The 26,532-nt window shown below is 39.4% G+C and overlaps 1 protein-coding gene across 14 annotated transcripts in view; it reads right to left on the bottom strand.

Annotated features, from left to right (window-relative positions):
* The window catches only part of FOXP2 (forkhead box P2), a 351,241-nt gene that overhangs the window by 312,335 nt on the left and 12,374 nt on the right, over positions 1–26,532 (bottom strand). For 2 of the 14 annotated variants that reach the window (XR_014539276.1, XM_083574489.1), the window contains exon 1: positions 1,721–1,970. The exons of 9 other annotated variants lie outside the window; for them this stretch is intronic. The gene's annotated coding sequence lies outside the window, so the exon portion shown is untranslated. Of the gene's footprint in view, positions 1–1,720; positions 1,972–25,497; positions 25,845–26,532 lie in introns of those variants that run through there. 3 more of the 14 variants (XM_083574486.1, XM_083574474.1, XM_083574481.1) reach the window with 2 other exon arrangements.

The following is a 26,532-nucleotide window of genomic DNA, read 5'->3' on the forward strand; positions in this document are numbered from 1 at the left end:
GCAGGGGTATTCTATTGCCTTCAAATTATCAATTCAACTGTGTTCAAAGACTACAAGTGGTACAGTATGCAGTGGCCAGATTATTAACTAGGAATGACCCATGTTAAAAGTTTACCACTACAGTGGATTGCAAATGTGATCCGTGCGGGAAGCATGTTCGCAACCCACAGCGATTCATTCCGGTAATCCATTCCGGTACTTCTGGGTTCGGCACAGTGCGCAACCCGAAGCGTCTGTAACCCGAGGTATGACTGTATCTACCTGACTGCCTCAAGGTTCAATTTAAAAGTGCTGGTTTTATCCTTTAAAGCTCTACATACCCTGGGATCTTTTCATCTAAAGTAGGGGTCACCAATGAGCTCACAGAGGCATTCTCTGGCAATCACAAAGTCCCCTCCCCATGCTGGAAGTAGGCTTGAAAGAAGTGTTCTGTTGTACCCAAGTGCAGCGTGTTTAGTTGTGGTGTTAACAGCAGTTTCTCTGGTTTGCCAATGTGACCACAGGTCCCAAAAGGTGACCCCTCCCATATTAGCCAGACTACCATTTAATTTAAGTAGTAAGAGGCGACTGTTCATTCTGCCCTGCCCTAAGCGGACAGACAAAAGAGTAGGCTATTGCCCCTGAATGTTTATCAGCAGTGATAGTTTAGGTCTCCAGCCCACCATACCTTTTAAACCATATGGCCTCAGATCTGAACACTTTTACATAATTACTTTTATAGACTAGGCTTGAATACATCGATCCCATCAGTCCATGACATAAATAGGTCAGAGCATCTTTACGTACAAACCTATTTACATTATATATTACAAATTATCACTTCTGAAAATGCAACCATATATTTACTTTTCTCTGATCTGAAAGCATGAACCTGACCCTCAGCGAACAGTGACTTGCTTTGGAGCTATGCTAGCAGAAGGTAGCAACATATGCCCCAAGCCCCAAGTTGGATGCTCTTTCTACAGTCCAATGTGCTTGTCAAAAGATGTTACAATCATAAATCCACTTTGTCTAGAAATACTTCATTACTCTACAAGGAAAAATATTTTCTTTTTTCCTTGTACAAACAAAGACGTAAAGCATCTTCATCCAAATTTGATTTACGTATAGAAATAAGTGACAGAATTTTAAAATGCAATCTACTTGGCTTAATATCAAATTCTGATTGCTATCGTTTATACTATATTTGATACACCATTATATAGTTTTTTTATTTAAAAAAACAACAAAGTAAGGCACACGACCACTGCCAAAATAATTCCCCGCTCCTATGCTCACTAATAAAAAGCTAAACCTGTTGTAGTTATTAGTATTATTACAAATAACTTAATATATTACTTAGGCTTTGGTGCATTTCTTCTTACAAAAATAAATATTTAAATTATACATTAGGAAGCACCTCTCCATCAGAAACACTTCTGGAGTGAAAACCCAACCACCCTCTCTGTCAGTGAAGCTGGTTTCCCACAGACATGCTGGTATCAAAAGCAAGCCAGGAATGTGTCTTTGTATACCAACAGGTCACATACACACTGGTGTGTGGCCGGGGTGTATAAATTTTGGTGATATGCAAAGTAACAGAGTAGCATACAGCTAGGAAGTTAACTCCTCTTCTAGGTGATTGATAGCTTCTTTGTAAAGAACTTTACTTTCATAAACATATAACTGAGAAGAATATATTTACAAAAGCATGCTTATTCAAACATGGGTACATTCTCACTTGAATTGTAGATCTCATTCAGGCCTTACAGTTTCTTATGAACGGTTTTTACTTTCACCTCAGCAGTATTCTCTCTGTTCCTTACAAGAGCTCCTGAACAGGTTTCTCCCTATTAACTTTTAGGGATCTTCCTCTGTCTGCCTCACTTCAGACAGATCACACTGACACACAATAGTATCCTGAGAAACCTCTCTCAGCAGCCATTCTCCCTCACAGATAGAGAGAAGCAGAAAGACAGTTACAAAACAAGTTACTGGAATAACGGTCACAACAGAATGGGATGCCTCTCTCACGTGACTCACAGTCATCCAATCACATGAGAGCTACTGACAAAGGGGGTGGGGAACCATGTTAAAAGTACACAGTAATTAAACATAAGCAAACATTCCTATTTCAGGAAATTAAACCATTATCCTTAACACACACACACCACTTAAGATATGCTGGGGGATCTTGCATCGTATTTTAATTTTCCCAGAATCCTCCCTGCCCATCCCAGAATTGGCAGTCACAAATGGTTATGTATGTGTGCCGTCCTCTAACTGTTGGTAGCAAAGAGCACAGCACTAGGTCTCCGCTGGCTAGGTCTGGGAGTTAGGTGGTAGCCGAACCAACATAGCAACTTCTCTTCTTGAGACAGGTGCTGCCAGGTTAGATTATATGGGTAGCTAAGGTGATGGTTCTCCCTTGAACTTTAGCAATGTAGAGCATGAGTAGGCAAACTAGGGTCCGTGGGCCAGATCAGGCCCAACTGCCTTCTGGATTTGGGCCACAGACGGTCCGGGAATCGCCGCATGGATCGCCACTGCACGTATTCTTTCCCACTCCCACCCTTTCCCTCACACGGCGGCGGCACCTCCTCCCTCCTCCTGGCTTTTCCCCGCCCTGCCTAGAGGAGGAAGGGGGCTGGGCTTTGTTGGTGCCAGCAGCAGCTGTGCTCAAGCGGCCGCCATTTTAAGCAGCCCCCCTACAGAGCCCTTTCGCGCACCACTCATCATCCCAACGCCGCCGCCGCGAGCCCCGGCCGCTCACATGACACAGGTAAGCAGCCACTGGGGCTTGTGGTACTCTTGCATCATCCCCCCCCCAAAAAAATAGTCCGGCCCCCCACAAGGTCTGAGGGACAGTGGACTGGCCCCTGCTGAAAAAGTTTGCTGACCCCTGGTCTAGGGAAACCCACCATGGTCCCTTTGTGGAATGAAGCGAAGCATTTTAAGAAGTGCCCAGGGCAGAAGGGAGCATGCAAGCACGGGTTTCATTCTAGTACCACCAAGCCCTGGTTTGGGCTAGGACACGAACAAACCCATTGCCTACATAAAAGCACAAAACTGAAACACTGGTTCTAGATTAGAACACTTCTTCTGCACATTTCTAAAGGCAGAGGCAACTAAAAAGTAAGGATGATCCTACACGTGAGAGCTACAAATATAATCCTGACATTTTTTTTGAAGTCATGTATGGTTTCTTTTTAATACAATCTAATATGGGTTCTACTACAGATTTCAATGGTTGTGATAATAATATCCCTGTTCCTCTGCTAATATATGCACACTTGGCATGTTTGTCTGTGTGTGCCTGTCTGTTTATCAGGTTCAGCATCATCTTGCATGTGAATACATTCAGATGCGTGTACAAACACACTTTAAATGCAGCTAAATGTGTATTCATTGTGGGATTGTGGCAGCTCTGAAAAGGCAGCTGCAATATATTGTGTAAATATTTTTTTTAAAAAAAGCCCTGCCTGCAAAACTCTCAGTTGTAATAATTGTTCATTCTGGTTCATCATAGTATCTAGGGAGGAGTAATAATAAAAATGAACATTTTCTTACACCATCTGCACTCATGCTACAAACACTATTAGGAATATTTTCAAACATTTATAGTTAAGTTTTAAATGCTACAGCATTACATTTGCTCATAAATTTACAGTGTGTGCATATTTGTGTCATTTTCCTAGCATTTAACACCTCGGTTCTTCAAATTGGAGAACTGTAGGGTGCTTGCACGAAGGTTAAATAACTGAGGCACAAGTAACACATGACTTCATTTTGCAGTTTGCTAGATGTTTGCCTGTACATTTCAAACCCTTTCAGTGGGAGTCACAGCTAAGAGGAAGGCCAAGTGGCTGCGAAAAGTGGCTGAAATATTCCAGGGACTGTCTATGCTTCCCAATCTGTATTTTTCTACAGGAGAGATGACCACTGAGAAGGGGAGTGAGTTCGAATTCTGTTGGAGAACAAAAAAGATTCAAAAACTCCCTATTTGCCTTCTGCTATAAAGAGAGCTGAGAGGAACATGAAGAGGGACATATCCTGGTACTCAGGTTTGCCTAAGAACCTTCTTCATCTAGCCATACTCCAATCTGAGGGTCAGTTAATAATGTTTTTCCTCTGCAACTAAGAAACATTGAACTCTCCATTCCACAGTGAAATGCAAACTGAAATGAAGCTGCACATGGATGCAATTTCCATGGGGACCTTGCTGCTGCTGTAGTAAAGTACTGGCTAGTTAACACACCCTTTTCTTCATGAGTATGAGCCCAGTCACAGGTTAGGACAGATTACATGGAACTGGGAATTACTTTGTAAATCAACCCTACGGCCACAAGATTTTGTAATAAAACTCAAGTTACTTTCTACAGGCACAGATCTGCAAAAAACCAAAAAACCGCAGATTGCGCAATTTACTCCTACCTTTTGGGTAACATTCTCCCACGCCCCCTCCACTTTTTCTTTTACAGCTTAATATTTAAAATTTAAAACAATTTTGTATTGAAATGTAAAGCCTTGGGTGGGGGGATACTGCAGAGAGACAGAAGGGTCAGGGCAATGGGTGGAAGCTTCCCTTATCTTAGACCTGCTTCAGTATTTGTCCGCAATATCATTTGATGGATTGCATGTGTGAGTTTGAAAATGACGTATTATTTCATCCTTACTTTCAACTGAATGTACCTTTTGATAGGAATTTCCATCCAAGTGCACATCATATGCACATTTTACTGCAAGCAATGCAGTCCACATTAATTTTCAGGCATGCAACTCTTTTCTACAGAGATTAGGTAAGTAGCTCCATGGAAGCTACTAGAGTTGGGCACCAACCCAAACCTATTCATCTGCAAGGCATGTACAAACTATGCTTGGCCACAAATTAGAGAGTTACTAATTAAGCAAAATACACAACTTGGGGAGTAGGAGGGAGTTCTGACACAGGACTCATTCTCTTAGCTCCTAGTCAATAGCTTCATGTACGTGTGAACTTAAACACTGGCCTAGATATACATGTATTAGAGATTCCTTTACTACTCTTGTGCATGAAGAAAACAGCCAAAGGTAACACATGAAGCAGCACTGTGATGGTTTGTGGCATTCACTTAAAACACTGAACACTGAGGTGCTAGCTGTCACATGCACAAATCAGTGAACTCCTTTTACACCTGATGCATTTAAGAATTATCTTTTAATCCATTATAAGACAAGGTTAAGGGATGCGGGTGGCGCTGTGGGTTAAACCACAGAGCCTAGGACTTGCCGATCAGAAGGTCGGCGGTTCGAATCCCCGCAACGGGGTGAGCTCCCGTTGCTCGGTCCCTGCTCCTGCCAACCTAGCAGTTCGAAAGCACGTCAAAGTGCAAGTAGATAAATAGGCACCGCTCCAGCAGGAAGGTAAAGGGCATTTCCGTGCGCTGCTCTGGTTCACCAGAAGCTGCTTAGTCATGCTGGCCACATGACCCAGAAGCTGTACGCCGGCTCCCTCGACCAATAAAGCAAGATGAGCGCCACAACCCCCGAGTCGGCCATGACTGGACCAAATGGTCAGGGTTCCCGTTACCTTTACCTTTTTAAAACAAGGTTAAAGTGTCTACTTATATATTTAACAAATAGCTACCAAGTTCTGAATGGCAGAAAAAGATGTTTTTCAGACAAACTGTAGGCCCTATGGAAGGCATTTTACTACTCACTACCCCAGCGCTAATGCATTTGCAGCTACACACTGGTACGTACCTGTGCATCCTAGGCCCTCACAGCCTCTCTAAAACTGATTTGGGTTTTATAGTTCTGTCATGAATGCTACCTGCTAGACATGGGCAGAACAGAAATTTGCAAGAGGGGTTTTATAAAAAAAGCTTTTATAGCAGCCAATCATCCAAAGGAATGAATAAACTGCTTTTCCATTGGTTTGCTGATTCAACTTTCGCAAAGCACTTCAGGCTACGAGCATGCTCCTTTCCTGTCCTCAGTTGCAGCCATAGTGGATTATGGCCAATGATATTAAACTTTAAAACACACTGCACTTATAACAGTTAACTGTTATTAAGAGCTGGGCAATTACATAATTTTGCAAATATAAAAACAGCATTTACCCCCCTTTCAAATTTCAACCTGTGTTTTTATATAAATGCTTTATTGGTTTTGTTTACTACTAATAAGTTTGTAAGATTTTCTCACAATCTTATTGTGAGAATCTTGTATCTGATTGTGAGATTTTCTCACAATCTTATTGTGAGAATCTTGTATCTGTTTTTGTGTGTTGTGAATGCTGCACAACCTTGCTGTGGACTATTGGTTTTTCACTGCTTAGACATGCAGGTTCATACAGTACTGTTCAACAGAGATTACGGCTGTCTATCTACACAGGACCTACCATGGCATCAGCATATTTTATTACCATAAATCCTATTTTTTCATGCTCTCAAAGACTCTCATTCCTAGGTTAGTTCAATCTGCAACAGCAAGGCAATTAATAAGAAAAAGTTTCAAAAGGTCTATGGGTAGCATTCAGATAGGAAAGGTTTACAGTCTGCTATTTTAAAATGTTCTCTCTATTTTTCCTATTTATTTCTTTATGAGAATGTTTCCAAACTTGTCATAACATGACTAGCACCACTAGAAATATACCACTACAGAAACTTTAGAAATATTAGCAAGTTGTTCTTAGAGAGCATGGGGTCACTTGTATGCAGTCTGGCCCTGTTGTGGTTGTCCTATAAACAAATGGAATTATTTAATAAAAATATTGCCATGAACGATGGTTGGATAGTGTCTTCGAAGCTACAAACATGAGTCTGACTAAACTGCGGGAGGCAGTGGAAGACAGAAGTGCCTGGCGTGCTCTGGTCCATGGGGTCACGAAGAGTTGGACACGACTAAACGACTAAACAACAACAACAAATCTAAATTTGGTCTTCAAATTACTAGTTCATCATTATCATTCTTTACCAGGCCAACCTACAAAAACACATGCTTCTGAAATTAATGGGTCTTAAAAAGTGCTTAACTGTTGCTCAAATGTGGCCTTAACGTCCAGCTGAAAATGTTATGTAATGCAGTAATTTACTAAATCTGCATTCAAAATCATAGCTATTTCAATTGCTTTTTCTGGAATGGGGAGAAAGTCCACAAGTTTATCTTACATTTGGGAGTGTTTCTATCGGTTCAGAAACTATAAAATAAATGTGCAATATCCACATCAAATGTGAATGCTAGCACATCACTGATGTCATGTTGTAAAACAGTGCATGATTCTGCAAACTGTATTTTGCTGCTGCTGTAATAACAAAAATTCAGCTAGATCAGATTTCATGAATAATTAAACAAAATAAGTATGATTTAGGGTAATTCTCTTTAATTGCAGGTGATCCTAATGAGCTCCACAGATTTCCTCTCAGGATCAGTATAGTTTGTGGAACTGCCTAGAGGAATCTGAGATCCTCTCTCTAAAGGGATAAATGTCTCATCAAAACATCTTATCAAAAAGCCATTGTGTTTTGTTAAGAATTTTAGGGAGATTATGCATAATAGTGGAGAGGTAGTTAAAAAAATGAATCACTAATTCACTCAATATTATATAAACTATTTTCTTAATTTCTTAATAAATGAGCACAGATTAGTGTTCTTCCCTGAAATTTAGAAGACGGGCAAACAATATGTTTAAAGTAAAACCAAAATTAACATGCGAGGGGAAAAAACCAAGTTGATCCAAAATTGTCCCACTGATGTTATTATTTCAAAGTAATATTGTGAAGCACAAAGGGGAATAAGTTTTCACAAAAAATGCATACAACCTTCCGTATTCAAATGCTACCGAGGTATCTAGAATGAAGCCTTTTAGTTGTTGATGAAATTATTTTTTAAAAACCTTTAATACAAATCTGTCAGATCTCTTCCTACAGTGTTAGAACACTACTCAAATTACATTAAAATCTTTCTTATCCTTTCTTACGCATATAAAGGTATTTCAAATAGGTTTTAAAAAATATTTTTGAAACTGTAATTTTTGAAACTGTAATTTAAATTTATAATTTTAAAAAACAGCCTTAAAACCTCTCCAGCTATCTAGAGAAAACAAAATCTCTTAGACTACAAGTCATAATCTAGTCTGTTAATATTTACCCAACTGACACAAAAAAAACACAGTCATACAAAAAAGTGTGATCAAAAGTAGGCCTTTTCTCTTGTCTGTCTGCTAACAGCATATCCTGCTGTTCCCTTGCTCTTTTACCTGTTTCATTCCCATCCTTTAATGCTACAACCATATATGTTGTACATTAACATCAAGCTGGGTGGAAACAAAAAGCCAAAAACAGATAGGCAAGGGATCTGGAAGACAACCCTGCTGTCACTAGTGGTCAAATTGCTTAGTTTACTTTACATGACTTGGAAGTATACCAGTGTGTGACCTTCCTCTCCTTCCATGACTGCAGGTTTGGCAAGGCTAAATCTGCCTCCTAGCACTGTCAACACTTAGCAATGCTACCCTATGTCTGTTCTCCATGCCCTTTCCTCCCATCTGCTCCAAAGCCCATCCATGAGTATCTATCATTTGCCTGTGAGTTATGAATGCCTTACAAAAGGGTATTTACAAAGGCAAAGTTGTTATCATCCAAAACAGAAGCACCAATAGCTCAAGAGCGGCTGTAATTTCTACATGTAGAAATCACCTTAAACATTTAAAATACACTAAATGAAATATTATTTTGTTTTTACAGAGAGAGAGAGAGAGAGAGAGAGAGAGATTATTTGTGTGTGTGTGTGTGTACACACCAGAAGTACTGCTTTTTTAAAAACTGACTACATTTAAGCAATTGAAATAACTTTTATGAAAAGCTGGTACACACGTGGAACAAGTTAAGTAGATTTCAAAAGGTCACAGCACTGAGTACATTTGGTAAAGAATACATGGCAATTTAGCAGTTATTCAAAGATTAACTTGGAAAAATGAAAACAAACTGCAATTCAATCTACAGAAACACATAGGCACAAACCCTGAATTGATACTGTGGCATGAATTCACCTGTTCTGTAAGCAGAGATGGTCAAGTTCAATTAATTAGAACACATGAGCTCAGAAAGCTGTGATCACTGCTGTTTTAAATTGGCATGTGCAGTATGAATTAAGCATTTTCATAATTGCTTAGAAAGCAAGATGAATTAGGTGTAAAGGAGAAAACTGACATATCTTTGATGAAAAGCCAGCTTCCAAAACCTTTATAGTATACTGTATCAGTGCACATTTTTCTCAATTTTGCCTACTGTGTTATTTTTCTTCTTCTAAATAGGTATGATGTATTTAATGGTTTATGTTGCAATGCGATGGTTGCATCCGTAGGCTGAAGCATGCTTTGCTCTGACACATCCCTTTCCTCCCAACTGGGAAGACACACCATGGTTCACACGAAAGGAAAGTTCATAACGGAATAGGCTTATAATAATTTTTGTGTGATTTTTTTTTTAAAAAATTAACCCTTCCCAAGCTTGCGGGAAAGCAGTCTGTTCTGTCACTGGCTGAATAGCAAGTTAGTGAATAACCTGAGATGTTTCTTCCTTGAAAACAAGACTGCAATCTCAGAGCTAGAATGACTGCAAAATAAGTGGGGGAATCCCATAGGTTTGGTTAGCCTTCAGGCACCCAAAGAGAGGCAATCTGGGATGTGCTGAGACTGGCAGGTTTCTTCAAGCCTCTAGCATAGGGTGTGGTGGTGAAGTAAAGGGAATATTGCAGCTGCCTCCATCCCCAGCCCTGAAACAAGGTGGCATTACCTGAACAAGGAAGACTATCATGAAAGTAACAGCCCCAACTGACTCATTCAGTTACAGTAATTAGCACATTTTCACCTAGAATAGTTTATCCCACCCCCCCAAACCAGTGCATTCTCCCACAGGCCCCATGAAACCTTTCATATCATGAAGCTCTTTACTTTTTCCCTACTTAACACTGCTGTTGCCTTGCAACAGATCTGCCTTCCGGGTTCGGCACAATGCACAAATGCTCGATCGCAAACATTTTGAACACACGTAAATGGGAGGCTGCCTGTATATGTATTGCCTCGGTGATTAAGAATGTGTATGAATCACATACTTTTCAAGATAAAAGTGAGCAGCAACCAAGAAACAGTCAGGCCACCAATGACATGTACAGCTTGCAACACGTATTTATTTTGTATACATGTATGCAAATACATCAAGAATGGTACCCTGGCTCAGTTTAGGCATTATGGCTAAATAAAAGTGCTGTAGGTTGCATGTTTCCTTTTATCCAATTCCAATGTGGACTTCACAGTGTTATGGTTACCAAAAATCAGTAAGTCTGAATCAGGAAAACCATGGCTATTTTAAGCCAGAAAGTCGGGAAGGGAATTGGGGCCAGAAGAGGATGGAAGGAGGGAGAGGACAAGCCCACAACATATTCCCAGTGACCAAATCAGTTTAACTATGGCTATCAAAATAACATAATGTCTACTCAGAAGTACCGGTAAGTCCTACTGAATTCAATACGCAGGGTTAAAAAAGCAGCATTAGTTGAGTGAGGGAACAGAATTACATAGATTTTTAGACTTTGTAAAAAAAAAAAGTGGGAAGAATAGTTCTCTAGAGACATTTTTTGTACTACAAATGTCTGCTTTAAAAGACATTTTAAAGTATTTAAGATGGGCTTCTCACCAAAAATGGGCTTTTCTGTTTTAAAAGCCAATTGTTAACAATACATATTCCATATGTACTGAGTAGCTTTGAGAGAGATGTCATTATTACACAACTTTTCTGTTCTCTTAGGAGATAGGGTTTCTCATGACCTCACACCTAGACTTTTTTCTTTCCAAGGATCAGAACCTACATTTTATTACACAGATGCCACAAAACAGAATAACAAATTTGTGAAAGATGTCCAAACAGGCCCCTAGCAAACAAGCTGTTAATTACAAATATGACAGACTCATTATGTGGACCTATTCCAGCATCTGGGGTAACGATCAACAACACAAAAGCAAGGAAAATAGTTCAAATTAGGAAATCATAACTAATTCATGTGGGCATGACAAAAAGAGAGAGATTCTCCCAGGACTCTGGAAGATTAAAGTTACCTGCCTGCCTTAAGTTTAATACTTAAGAGTTAAATACTTTATGAAAGCAAATACACAGTATGCTGATAGCATTTTGCAGTGAAGCCATTTATGACAGCCTATTACAGGAGTGTATAAGATTAATATCGAAACAGCACGTGTATCTCCTTACAGTAGCACTACAATGCACATATACAACCTGCAAGCTTCTTGTTTTGGTGAGATTTTGTCTCGCAGCAATGCAATATTTAGAAAGCAGGAACAAGTGTAAGACCACCTATATGCCAAGGGTTGTCAAACTTTTTGGACCTGCAGGCACGATTGGAATGAAGAGGAAGTGCTATAGGCAGCCATCACAAAATAGCTGTCATGGGGATGTGGCATTAAAAAAAATAGAGAACAGTCAGTGCTGCTCCCCACTCCCATGAACAACCTCATGCTTGTCATGGCAAGACACTTGTGTCCTGCTGGTCCCAATTGTGCAGACTGCAAAATAGTGATCACACAGCATGATGTTGTTACTGCGTGTCAACAACAGGAAGCATTCCCCAGTCCAAGAAAAGACGAAAGGTGCATACTATATGCACACACTGATCACAGACACACATGTATCTGTGTCTCTCTCTCCAAAGCGTGCATGTGTGCAAACACACACACACCGCCCATCTTGCATACTTTCAGAAAAGCTGACAATGGGGGAAGACAGTGCCTCTCATTTGGGGAGTGGGGGAGCGGAATTGAAAATCAAATCCAAAAAATACAGGATGGCCCCCAGGATATATACCATTCCCAGCCACATAGGAAAATTCTACTTCTATCTAGGAGGGACACAAACTTCTGTTATCGATGCTTCAGATTTGGTGCTAAATTGCTAGAAGGCAGTATACCATTTTGCTTAATATGCTTCTCTCTCCGGGATAATGATTTGTTTAAAGAATGATTTTATTTTCATTTGTATATTATAAACATTTTATGTTTTCCTGAATGCTATTAGCTGGATACCTTGCTTTATTCCTGCTTTTGGGAGGAGTATTCTTTGTTCAAATTACTACATTTCTGCATCTATTGACAGGCAGCCTAAACATATTTCACAATTATTTTGGCTTAATGCATTCAGTCTCCAATATTACTCTACTGCAAACAAGAGTCTACAGAAGTATGCTACAATGTTTTAATTTCTGAAACGTATTGGTGAATACATAAACCAAAACATTTGTTTTCTAAAACTGATGACTTTTCCCCAGATTATAGTACATTTGTAAACATCAAGATGATTTGATGGTTTTGCACTCTCTCGTTATGTATAGGAAGGAACATCACTTGTATGAAAGAGCTTCCTGCACACATTGTAACATGGGCATAAACAACTTGAGAAAAGTAATGATGAAGGATTGCCATAAATAAGCAGTATTGCAATCAAGTCATGAACTAATGCTAATTAGTGCATTATTTGGCGGGGTTGGGAGCTCTGTTCACTTTCGAAATTAAAAAAAACAACCCAGAGCTAAGATGGAAGAAAGTTAAAGACAAGAGTAAATGAACAGCAGACAAGAGAAGAGACCTTAAAAGAATTAATAGAAAGCTTGGGTAAACAATGTCTATTGGAAAATAGAATTCTATCTTTTCAAATCATATGGAGAAATCTGAGGAAATGAATTAGTTAAGCTGGCAAAGCTTAAGTGCAACGGAAATGAACATGTATAAATATAAATGGACAAGAAATCTCTCCAGACATATTTTTTTTATTTCAAATTGTATCCCATCCTCATTTCAACCTATTTCAAAGGAGATTAAAATATAATGTCGTGAATCAAATTAATTATCCTTATTGTTTAAATTCTAGCCACCAGGTGCCTGCTCAAAATGACTATAGTGTAAACAGCAGCTCCGGAATTATTTAGAAGAGGTTCTGGATTTGACAATACCCCCAAGAGCAAGAGTCCTCATAACTGTTGAGCTGTAGGAACTCTTCAAAGAGGATATATCTTCCTCATTCTAAAAGAAACAGAAATCCAAAGTGCTGCGGCACAGGGAACCCAAGATGTATAAGGATTTAGAATTTTAGTATATGGTCAGTTCATTCAGAGCCACCTACAGCCTGTGAGGAATCACCTGGGTACAGAACATTACCACAGACAAGTCTTGAGGTTAGAAATGCAAAAACTGCATTTACCACTTTCAGATTCAAAAAGTGAGCCTGGGGGGAAAGCACCTTCCATATTGCCATCATTTGATGACCTTACTGTAGTCACAGATCCAGGAGCAAACAAAGGTTGGACATATCTATTGCCCGGGAAGGCAGCCACTATGAATGGAAGACAGGACACTCTTAGTTCAGTATTATGCTGATTCATCTACAACCTGCTATCCTGCACCTACTCAATTCTGAACTGAAATCAGAAGAGAAGGAAAAACAAAACTGTGTGACACAGATTGAATGAGTGAGAGGGCACAAGTGATCAACTAGTTTGATTCCTTTGTTAACAAAAGATACCCTATTCACAGCTTGCCATGTCACTGTACTCCAAAAATCAGGTTAATCTTAAATTGGGTTAGTGGAAACAAGCAATCTTTAATCTATAAAATCCATAAACCTGGCTTGTTTTCACTAACCATGGTTAAAATAAACCATAGTTCTGGGATTGCATGAAACCCAAGTATGACTTGGTTCATTTTCACTAAACCATGTTTTAGCATTACGACTGAACAGTCAATACACCTTATAAGCCATGGGTTGGAAAAAAGATAGATCAGAATTTACTAGTAGATTTCAGAGTGATTAGCAAAGGTTCTAAGTCCCAGTTATTTAACAACAACAAAAACACTTTCCCCCATATAATTAAGTTGCTGAAATGAGGAAAGCTAAGCAGGAGTGGTGGACCTGTATGGGAAAGGACTGTGAGCTCAACTGAGTTCTAGCACTGAAAACAAATGCCTAGGTTTACAATGTTTTCAGAGTATCCTGTTCTTCGTATGTTGTTTGAACTTGACTTTGTTTGGTAGATCTTCAGATTCTAGTGACAAACAAGCCTGCAGTTTGCTCGCCTATTATAAACAATAAAACACTCAAAGACTAGTAAAAAAGAAAAGCAAAGCAGAGTATTTATAAAACAAGCAAACAGAACCACTGATGTTACTTTAAAGCTCAGGGATAGCCTGGCACTTACATGACAGTGGTGCTACTGGGCAGCTTCCTTGGGGAAGTAATTCTAAAGGCTGGGTGCCACTACAGAAAAGGCCCTTATCATTTATTTTCAAAATTTGTTATTTGAAGCAATATCCAAAACAAAAAAGCCTCACCATTAATGCATTGTGTCTCATAAATCAAACTCTAAACTGCAAAATGAATAGAGACTTTTGCACTGATGTGGATAATTAAATCGCAAAAGCTTCACAGACTTAAGAAACAAAATGCAGTCTTTTATCAAAAGCAGTCATTCTATCTCAGCCTGACAGTTAACAGCATATGATCTAGTAAACAAATACTTTCACACAGTACAAAAGTGCCATTAAAGGCCAAAACTGTCAACACAAATTCCATTCTTACAAGAGGGGGGGAAATATAAACTGTTGATCACCTCTGGTTGCCTTAACTAGCATGGAGGTTGTCATGGAAACATTTCTGCGAAGTTCACAGTGATGAAACACAAACACTTCCAGTTTAATTGCTATTAGGTTTAGCATACCACAGTTTATTTATACTCAAAGCGCATTATGATAAAATGCAGTAGAGAGTAGAAGCCCCTGATGATCTACCATAACAAATCCAAGGATGAGATTTCAAAAGGAACAAACAAGGAAAAATAAAAATACAGGAAAATTCAAAAACTTTTATAACACAATTGTCTCTTAAGCTACTTAGTCTTTTTGCCAGCATGTAGTTTTTTGAACAAAAACAGAAAGTCCTTAAAGTAAGGAACTATATTGATAATATTCATTAACTGGACATATACATGAGTCCAATTAAATGACTATGCCCTATCTAAATTATGCCTAACTTTAATTCAGTGAATTTTGTGTAGTCTCTTTTTAGCATCATTGTGACACCATTAAGCAGGACTCAAAGTATGGAAGTTAACTGCTAAACTAGATCCAGATTTTTTGTATTAATATAGTAAAATTTCCATCCTGCCCTAGTTGTCTTAAGTGTAAAAACACCAGGGACAACTTCATCACCACATCAATCTACACATGACTTGCCAGCACTCGAGAGGCAAATGGTGACTGCAGTCGAGCCTCTTGTGTAGTAGTACCACAACTGTGGAACTCTCAAGAAAGAGGTCTGCCTAGTTTACTGTCGTTTAGGCACCAGATGGTATCTTTTTATTATCCCAGGCCTTTTAGATCTCTCCTTTTTAACTCAATGATTATCTGGTCACATAGGTGTTTTGCTTTTGCAAGTGTTCCATAGAACTGAAGAACTGGAAGGGACCAAGAGGGTCATCTTGTCCAAACCCCCTGCAATGCAGAAATCCTTTGCCCAACATGAGGCTCAAACCCATGATCCTGAGACTAATTTGTTTTTTTATTTTATTATTAGTTTTTTAAACTGTTGTTTCAATTTTATGTTGGGAGCCACTCTTTAAGAATAATATATGGAAGAGAAAAATATTAAATATCCATTTTTTAAAGGGGGAGGGAAGGTAATTTTGCTAGATCAAACCTGAAGTTTCATCTAGTCCAGATTTGTCTTGATTTACATATACCAATAATCCAAGCACTGTTTGCAGAATCTGGATGTCGTTGCAAACCAGAAAGCAAGAGAAGAACAAGTGACAAGGAAAAGAAAGGGTCAAACCACGGTTTGTCATTGCGTATGAACTGAACTACTTCATATCAAAAAGTAGTGAGCATGATCTTGCTGGTAGTCACAAGATGAAGACAAAAGATTAACTCACTTGTCCCTGCAGTCTGGTTTCTGTTTCTGAAAATGGATTCCATGCAGGGGTAAACAATACAGGGCCCTAAAGCTCCCGCCCCAAGAGTATTGGACAGGCTGACAGATATTGGGAGTCCAGCAATATACTGAGGGTGCCATATTGGCTGCTCTTGATCTAGAGTTATCATGGCTAAGAGCTGTAAATATACCTTCCCTATCTCCTTTTAAACCACATATTATGATAGCAAAGTTGCAGTGCAATCCTATACATGTCTACTCAAAAGTAAGGCACACAAAGTTCACTGGGATTGACTCAAGAAAGCAGAGTCAATTATGGATTATGAGAAGTACTTTCTTCCATCTGTTCTCACCTGACCCTACTAGAGAAGGGCAGAAGTGGGGACTTGCACCACAGATTAAATGGGTGTGAGAACATTATTGTATGTCCCACTTTCAAGAGATCCCAAGTGTTAGTTGCTGGTCCACTATGGGCTCCATCCCCAACATTACTTAAACAAAAACAGAAACATTCATATTATTCTAACCATCAAACTCTGATAAGTGTATTTTCACTAGGCTCATTGTTTTGTTTTGTTTTGTTTATTTTTTTTAAAAAAAAGCCTCACAAGGACAGAAATAAATCTGACAATACAAATACACTTACAAAAACTAATTGCAAAGCTGTTAATCCACCTCACTGGCAAAACAGATGCAAACAAGCTGTTGCACTATCAAGTTTACATTGATGAATACCAGGCAGAGGGAGAGTCTCTCTCTCTCTCTCTCTCTCTCTCTCTCTCTCTCTCTCTGTGTGTGTGTGTGTGTGTGTGTGTGTGTGTAAGAATGACAATAGACTATAGAAAGCATAAATTTATTAAGCCTTCCTTCTATTCCCTTAGTCTGGAAAATGTTTTGAAAAAGCATTAAGAAAGAGAAGAAATGCACTGTTAAGTAAACATTTCAGACCTCAGCCTTCTTTATACGCCTTTGAACCTTTTCTTTCATGTGCAATACTTGATAGCCCACAGAGAATAACTGCTGAAAGCCCGAAAGATCGGTAAAACAGAATTTCTGACTCAGGAAATAAAAATCAGCTGAAAGTGATTCCCACATGGCGATTGAGATCAATGGGAAGCAAGACCAAAATTTGCAATATCTATACTGTACAGTATAACATGGTGGTTGTCTTTTATTGCTGGTAGCAAAATTCCCAATGGCTACGAATGGAAGTAAACACAAAGAATATAAATGAAGCTATGGTGAATTATATAAAAGTATATCTCAGTGCATATAAGAACACTATAATTTTGATTTTGTGGGATTAAAACACATAATTACAACTGCCTTATTTTTCTCTCTCTTCAAATCAGCTAAACACAAAACTCCAACATGCATTTTATGAGCACAGAAAGAAAGTAGATAAATGTGCTTACATGGAAACTACAGTCATTACAAGTTCTGATGAAACATTGTATATGACTGAATTATTTTCTAAAAAGCATACAGAACTTTAGTATTCCAATATTAACTTCAAAAGGAAAGCTTTGGGTAACCATAAAATTAGTAGTGTTGTGGGAGAGGAATGCATCTCCAGGACTATTTCTAAGATCAGGTGGGGGGGGGGGGGAGAGAGGGAATAATTCACATATTTTTCTTGCTTTGGATGAGGTCATAACAATGCTTTCAGATTTTACTACAGTGGTAGCTCGGGTTACAGACGCTTCAGGTTACAGACTCCGCTAACCCAGAAATAGTACCTCGGGTTAAGAACTTTGCTTCAGGATAAGAACAGAAATTGTGCTCCAGCGGTGCAACTGCAGTGGGAGGCCCCATTAGCTAAAGTGGTACCTCAGGTTAAGAACAGTTTCAGGTTAAGAACGGACTTCCAGAACAAATTAAGTTCTTAACCCGAGGTACCATTTCTGGGTTAGTGGAGTCTGTAACCTGAAGCGTCTGTAACCTGAAGCGTCTGTAACCCGAGGTACCACTGTATAAAAATCAATCAAAGAAATATCTCTACAGAACTTCACAAAAATATTTCTAATAAGAAAACGGTAACGAGGCAATCTTGAATAATTAACCTGAAGACATTCATTTCTGCAAATAGTAATCTCCTTGTAAAGAATGTCAAGCCATGGCCATACCTATCATAAATGTACCAGGAACACCTGCCATGACAATCTTGTAGTCCACTGCAAAATGCATGCAAATCTATTCAGCAGCAGCAGTTGTAAAACTAACTAAATCTATCCATCTACAACAGGATTGTCCTTTCCTACAGAAACCTCAGCATGATACTGTATTTATAGGTTGTTTTTTTTAAAAAAAGAAGGTAAAGGACCCCCGGACAGTTAAGTCCAGTCAAAGACGATTATGGGGTTGTGGCGCTCATCACACTTTCAGGAAGAGGGAGCCAGCGTTTGTCAACGTACAGCTTTCCGGGTCATGTGGCCAGCATGACTAAACCGCTTCTGATGCAACAGAACACCATGACAGAAGTCAGAGCACACGCAAACACCGTTTACTTTCCCACAGCAGTAGTACCTATTTATCTACTTGCACTGGTGTGCTTTCAAACTGCTAGGTTGGGAGAAACTGGGAGAGAACAACAGGAGCTCACCCTGTCATGGAGATTTGAACTGCCGGCCTTCTGATCAGCAAGCCCAAGAGGCTCAGTGGTTTAGACCACAGTGCCACCCGCGTTATAGACAATCTATTGCCAATACCTTAAGATGTTATAGTGCTTACCCAATACAATTTTTTATTTTTTATTTTTTGCAGAGGAGGGCAAGAGGATGCCTCTCCCACCTCACAAATTGGCACACAGAAGGCATCCAGACTGACAGGTGGATTTTGCTTCAGCACTGGCAACCAGATGCCATCCTCACTGCATCCAAAGGCAGCAAGCTAGCTCACTCATGGGACACAAAGCAAGCTGCTCAGCATACACAACTCTGCCTTCCAACACCTACTACTGCTACTGCTACTCACTCACTGCTATGTGTTTCATTTGCTTGCTGCACCCTCAAATAAACGTAGATTCAGCAGCAGCGGCACACATAAGATCATGTTAGCGGACAAATGGGAATGTGTGTCTAGGGCTGGCTGCCCCTAAGCTTGCTCACTCATGCATCTTTTGCAACAGCATAGTCTGAGACACACTGGAAGAAGGCAACTAGGGCAGCTCACATCAACAAGAAGAGGCAGAGAGTATACTCATTTCCAGTCCAACCAGGATGCAACCAATGGGGAAGTATCCTGTACTTAGGAGTACATCTGATATGTCACCTCCTACATTTCCCTGTTCTATTTGGCAAATCCAATATTTTTTCACAAATCCACATATACTGTTGACTCATATACTTTAATCCAGTATCTCACTTTTTCTGACCACAGTAAATGCCCTGGAAGATTATCTAAATCTGGATTTGGCTGCAAAAGGATGTACAGACGTAATCTGAAGCAACATAAACCATGAAGTCCCTTCCAATTATATGAGTCTCCTCCTTTTCCAGAACAGTAAGTCCAAGAGGAAAAGCCCGCTATGTTTGTTTGTTTGTTTGTTTTAATCCTAGCCATCTTAACACAACGTTTGCAGTTTTTAAAACCAAGGTCTGTTCGTTACCTTACACATGATTCCTTCTTCAGCACCTGAACTATCTTTTTTGGTGGTTGAACTGTTCTAACAACTCCCCTCCCTTCAATCGGGTAAACATTTTAAGGACTCGCCTGTTCACCTTTCCATGCTGCTGTTCTAATTTCTATGGCTAGGCTAAAATATAAAACCAGAGGAGAGGGCTGTGCTCTCTGCCTCCACATCTGGAGGAAGCAATGCTTCCAAATAGCAATTATCAGAAACAACAAGAGGAGGGCGTGCTCAAATTCTGTTTGCAGTTTCCCACAGGCATTTGACCAGCCACTGTGAGTACAGGATGCTGGACTAGATGGGCCATTGGCCTGATCCAGCAGGCTCTTCCTATGTTCAGAGTCATGAAATCAAGTAGATGACATGTCTGTTTCTCACAGACTTCAGCACAGTTCAACCTGGCCAGAATAGCATGGGGGGGAACCTGGGTAATTGGTTTACGGCTGAACTTTACAATTCACTAAGATATCACCAAAATAGCCTGAAAACGGTACTTTCAATTAATAGTCCTATTCTGCAATCACAAAAGGAGCATGTTCCATTTACAGTACCAGTTGATGACAAATTAAAGGTGGGAAAGACACGCTGACATGTTTATCCCAGGGTTGCCAACTCGTGTAATTTTAGGAGTTTGTTAATTCTCAGATCAACAGACTGTCAATTCAGTCTTGAAGCTCTCCTGTTTTGCCTTATAAAGACGGTTTCTAGTGCTGGTATTTACAAAGAAAGTTCAAAAATGCGACTGCTTAATGCCATAAAAGCACACAAACCAGGATCAAGACTTCGCTTAAACTCACTTATTGAAACTTATCTTTTTATTTTGGGGTTCTTCGACGTCTGCACAACTGGTGACTTTCTGTGGCTCAGGAGCCTTGCTTTCTTGGGAAAAGAGTTCATGACCGAGTATACTGTTACCTAGAGACTTGCTTCAAAACCTAGACCCATAAAAGTGGTCCCTGAAATGGGAGATTACATCTTTTGAGCAAAAGTTAAAGCACCCAAAATGAGTTCCCATAAACATTAAAGTTAACAATGAAAAGTACAGGTGTTTATTGTTCAATAAATATTAGAGGCATTTTTAAATATTTTTGTGATGGTGATCGCCTTGTTTAAGAGGCTATATGTCCTCCTAATATAGATGAGCTCTCAGCAACTTACAAAAACAAAAGTAAACACGAACAGCTGAGCCTTAGTTATCAAATTTAACATACAAATATAGTTGAAATGTTTGAGCAAGGAATAAACAGACATAAAAAGAGTAAACAAATTTGGGCCTATGCATGCAGCCCCTTCCCACATCTCTTCTGAGCACGTCAAACTATGGTTTAAAAATTGGCTTCCAAACTCTGGCTTTTTAAAAAGCTCACTGTTCACACCAAACAGCAAGCTATCATTTACTGCAGTTCCTGGTTTCTTTGCCCACAGTAGCACAAGGGTTGAGTGCAGGTACATGAAGCTCATGCATAATCTTGTTTATTAAGACAGGATTTGATCATCCAAATGCAGCAAGTACAACCTAAGCCCCAGTCAAAAGAACAGCCCCCATACATGAACTCCATACGGATCAACTAATGCAATACAGACACTTAAAACTCAAGCAGAAACGCAGCTCCAAAACATAAAGACCCAGGCAAGCGATCGAAAACCTACAAAGTGGAAGAACAGAAAAGGGTTCTCAATACTGGGGATAAATCACTTATTTACAACTAAAATTGTGCTAATATTAACATATGCACACACATTTTGCAAAAAGGCAAAAACAAATCCATTAAAAGCAAAACATTTTTTCTTCTTCTTTAACCAAAGAAATAGTAGTCTGAACTTCAGAGGTTTATTCTGCAGTTAACGGCATTCATATAATAGATTTTGTTTATTATAGAGTAAGGTATACAGTAATGGAAATCCATGCATACAATTAATGCAGGTGCATATTAACATCACATGCCAACCTGGACTGCACTGAACTTCAGGGATGCATGCCCGGACAATGAGGTCCAGCTCCGAGGGCCTTCTGGCGGTTCCCTTACAGCAAGAAGCGAAGTTACAGGGAACCAGGAAGAGGGCCTAATGCCCTCCCATCAGATGTCAAGGAAATAAACAACTATCTGACTTTTAGAAAACATCTGAAGGCAGCCCTGTTTAGGGCAGTTTTTAATGGTTGATGTTTTATTGTATTTTTAATATTTTGTTGGAAGCCGCTCAGAGTGGCTGGGGAAATCCAGCCAGATGGGCAGGGTATAAATAATGAATTATTATTAATTATTATTATACTGAGGCAGACTGGAAATGTACTTCTGCATCCAGGGGCAACAGTTGTTGGCATCCGTCTGTCTCAAGAAACAAACAATAGACTGCACTTCCAGGGGTGAAGTCAAACTGCTAAAATTGTAGCACTGAAGTGACCTCCCTGAGACACAAGCATGGGCAGTATGTAAGGAGGTCCTGGGCTGCCCAGATAACAAGACCCCTCTCTCGGCCTCACTGATGTGGTCTAAAGGAAAGTAGAGCAATAGAGCTTGGCTGCAGGAGTTGCCAGAAGGCAGTGTACAAACCACCTTCTCGACTGTTGGACCCACTATTGGTCTCGTCTGCTCAATTCACTGTAGCGTGTCTTCACATGAAGACCAAGTCTCTAAATCAATGAGGGTTTGAGACCTGGTTTAGGTACCTGGTGGGGCCACTGCGAATGCTGACAGCTTCTAGGAGCCACAGGCGAGAGCTGAGTGCAGGGTGGGGACCAAATGTGGAGAAACTAGAGGATGGGTCAAAGCAAGTGTGCTTCAAAATGCAACGAGAAAGAGAGAAAATGGGTGTTCTAAGTGATCATTGAGCCTCAAATCCAAATTTTCAACTCAGGGGGGAGGGGGGGAAATAGCTCCTTGATATTAAAGAGCCACTTCATGGGCAATGGATAAAAAGAAAGGGCGCAAAATCCCCCTTTAAATGAAAAGTTTTTGCAGTGCCACACTAACTTCAGTATTTTTCCCTTCAAAAGTGACTCCTTATGCACGCTCGTTAAGCTGCATATTCCAGCTGGGATGCCGATATTATCATCTGATTCCTAGTTAAAAAGAATGCCAAAATATCTTTAAATAAACTTTACAGGGGTTTTTATAAGTTATATATATTTAAAACCTATTTAGATTTGTTTTATGTCCTTTTCTGGGCAACTTCACTAGAAAGCTTTCAGAAGGAAAAAAGTTGGGTTACAACTTTATTCACCAAACTAACCTTTTGCAAAACAAGGCATTAGTCACCTAAAACATAAGCAAACAACAAATGTTTCTTTGCTAATTTATATCTCAATAAACCTTGATTTCTCTTTGCTGAACAGATATGTTTTCAAGACTTTATTGCTCTTTCTGTAAATTATAACCATTTTGTGAACTATTGACCATACATATTACATGGTGTACTTAGACAGTTACTGTGCACTAAGAACAATTTACTGGCATCATCACAACCTTAAAAGTAATTTAAATTCATTCAGACTGATAACAAGCAAGTCTGAATGAATTTTCTGGGTGAAAGCATTTCATGATCATTTCCAAAACTAACATCATATTCCTGCACTCTTTGTGCTCATACACTATGCTAATTGGTTTTCAATTGAAAAATTATCCTTACAATATGCCCAGCAATACTCCATATCTTCTGTGCTACGCTAACTGTACAGTACACAAGACCATCAGTATGTTTCCCCCAACACTATTCCCTCATTAAGTTTAGATATGTTCTTACAAAAATATTACAAGAATGTCAATATTGAAGGGGAGGGGGAAGCATAGCTATTTATCAACAATCTTGGCAGACTCTTTATACCTGACTGCATTAGGTCTTTTGCACTTTAAATTTTAGGTCATGAAAATACTGTAAGTACTGTAATGTAACCACAGCCTTATCTGTGCTTTCACATACAACACTGTGCGCCATCATAAATATTTTAATTCCTATTTTTAACTCCAGAAAACTTTATGTTTGTGTTTTCTATGAACTCTTATTTTCCCATTACTTTGAGAAAAACTTTAAAAAAAACAAAACTTATATTTGGGGATGCAATGAGTGGAGGAACAACACATAATGGATGCCATCAAGAAGCTTTCAAACAGGTACTAATGAATCCAAGTTGCCCCTTCTTTTTAGAGCCATCCATTACTTCAGACTAATCACATTTCCATATTACAGTAACTGCAAAAAGTAGAATACCCACTCTATATTTGCTCATTCTGAACAAGAAAGAGCTGCAACTCAGCAGCTGGGCATCTGCTTTGAAGTCGGAAGGCCCCAGGTGAAATCCTTAGCATGTAGGGTTAAGAAAGACCATTGTCTAAAACCCTAGATAGCTGCTACCAGTCAGTGTAGACAATACTAAGCTAAGTAGACAAATGATCTGGCTCAGTATAAGGTAGCTATGAACTGGTAACTCCATTGTGGAAGAGCTGCATAGTCACCAAGAGCAAAGTCTTTTACATATACAGTGGTACCTCGGGTTAAGTACTTAATTCGTTCCAGAGGTCCGTTCTTAACCTGAAACTGTTCTTAACCTGAAGCACCACTTAAGCTAATGGGGCCTCCTGCTGCTGCCGCACCGCCAGAGCACGATTTCTGTTCTCATCCTGAAGCAAAGTTCTTAACCCGAGGTAATATTTCTGGGTTAGCAGAGTCTGTAACCTGAAGCGTATGTAACCTGAAGCGTATGTAACCCGACGTACCACTGTAACTCAGTGGCAAGATACAAAAATCCAAACATTTTTCTTAAGTTCAAACTTAATGCACATTTTAATGCAAGAATTGATTGTATTTCTTTTCCATATTTGCATCTATTAGCATTTCTCGAAACAGAAACTCTCCAACTAGCATTTTCAAGTATCACACCTGTGTGTTTTTCTTATATTTATACCCCATCTTTCCTCCATCATGGGACCCAAGGTAGAGTACACATGATGTTCAGGCAATCTCCCATCCAGGCAAAAAACCAGGCCCTAGATCTGCTTAGCTTCAGCAAGGTGGTGACTCTATGTGCCTTAATACCATATCCTGGGGCCATATGCTTGTAACAAAACTCTTCACCAATTTCCAACAGTTCTATTCCTCTCTGGCTCATTCAACGCTAAAAGCATGTTATCAGCTGCTTCTTCCATTTCCTAACATGTATTTAAATATACAATAAATCAGTCGTTACTAATAAGCCTAATTGTGCTGATGAAATGAAATCTGTTCAGGATGATCATTTCTTGTGTATATGAGCAAAAGAGGTCAAATAATGCTTGTCTAAACAGGTTACCACTATTTTGCCCAGAAAATACTGCCCACATTGCTGTTCATCAGGTTGTGTACATGTGAGAAACATCACAAACTGTCGACATAATGTCTGTCCACCCATAGACCCAGAATGATGTCCAATAGAATTGCCTAGGGAATATTTTTATTAGGCAACTCAAATTGAATTACTAAGATAAAAATAAAAACAATATTTTGGAAAGGTTTCCCTCCACAACTTCCCTTCCAGCCCCCGGAGCAAACAGTTATTATTAGGTAAAAATAAAAGCCAATTTCTCTTACCACACATATAGACTTTTTAAAAATAACATCATTTGTCACTTCCATACCGTTCAAATATTTTATACCTTTCTCAGCTTCTTATCCAATCCCAAGCTTTGCTTGGCCACTTTCCACAAAAGTCTTATCCTTTCAAATTTCCAGCTGATTCTAGCAACCTGCTCATCTCAGTTTTCCTTCAATTATTTGTGTTGAAACTGAAATGTTTCTAATTTAGTTATGAAACAAATGTTATTACAAATGCTTGCTTTTCCAAGTCTTGGGACTAAAGCCATAAGAACGCAATGTTACTTCTAAACTTTTAACAGAGACAGTGCCAAGAAAGAAGAGTGTCTAGAGAGGAGAAAATGTATTCCATACCTTTATAGCGAGAAGACAAAAATCAGTATATTTTTAACTCTCCAATGTCAAAATGTCAACAGTCTTCAAAGAGGTATGCTGCACTAGCATTGCATCAACATCAAGCTTTTGATTTAACTTGACCATGTGGAACAGGCACGCCCAACTGGTAGATTGTGATCTACCAGTAGATCACTGGTCGTCTGTGGTAGATCTCTGGTAGATCACTGGCTCCCCCCAACGAAACTCAACAAGTTTAGCTCCTTTAAAAAAAGCTAAACAACTTTGACCTGAATCCTTAAAAGGGGGATAGATCACTGCCAGTTTTTAACTCTGTGAGTAGATCGCAGTCTCTTGGGAGTTGGCTACCCCGGATCTAGAACATTACATGATGTCACTATGCTGCATAGAATGCAGTCAGCCAATAAAGCACACAAGACAGAATCATAGAATTGTAGCATTGGAAGAGACCCTGAGAATCATCTAGTCCAACCCCCGGCAATACAGGAATATGCAGCTGTCCCATATAGGGATCGAACCCGCAACCTTGGTATTATCAGCACCACATTCTAACCAACTGAGCTATCCAGGTGAATTAAGAAATACAGCAGCAAGAAAACCACTGAAGCAACAGAAAGAGCTGGTGGTAAAAGAAATGAAACCAACAGCTTCTGGTTCTACTTCTATAACCATCTCATAAGAACTGTATACCTCCTCTGAAGGAATCTAGCTCTACAGGCACCTACACAGACTTCAACAGGACTAGCCTGACAGCACAGATGCAACTGTCCATTGACCAAAAGTAGTGAACACTGAATTTGACAGAGCCAATGGAACAAATATAACCACAAGGGATCTATTAGCAGTACCAAATAACTGAATAACAACTGAGTGAAATGATGCAAGTGTCAAACGACTTTAATCTAGCAGCTAACCAATCTCCAACTCCTTTATCCTAAGGAGTAAATAAATAAAATGAATTTTAAAATGAACCTAAAAATGCAGCCTTCTCCACTCTCTTTATTCTAGCAAATTCCACCTCTGCAGCATGACAGT

Source organism: Podarcis filfolensis, assembly GCF_964270895.1.
Source record: "Podarcis filfolensis genome assembly, chromosome: 10".
Classification (NCBI taxonomy): Eukaryota; Metazoa; Chordata; class Lepidosauria; order Squamata; family Lacertidae; genus Podarcis; species Podarcis filfolensis.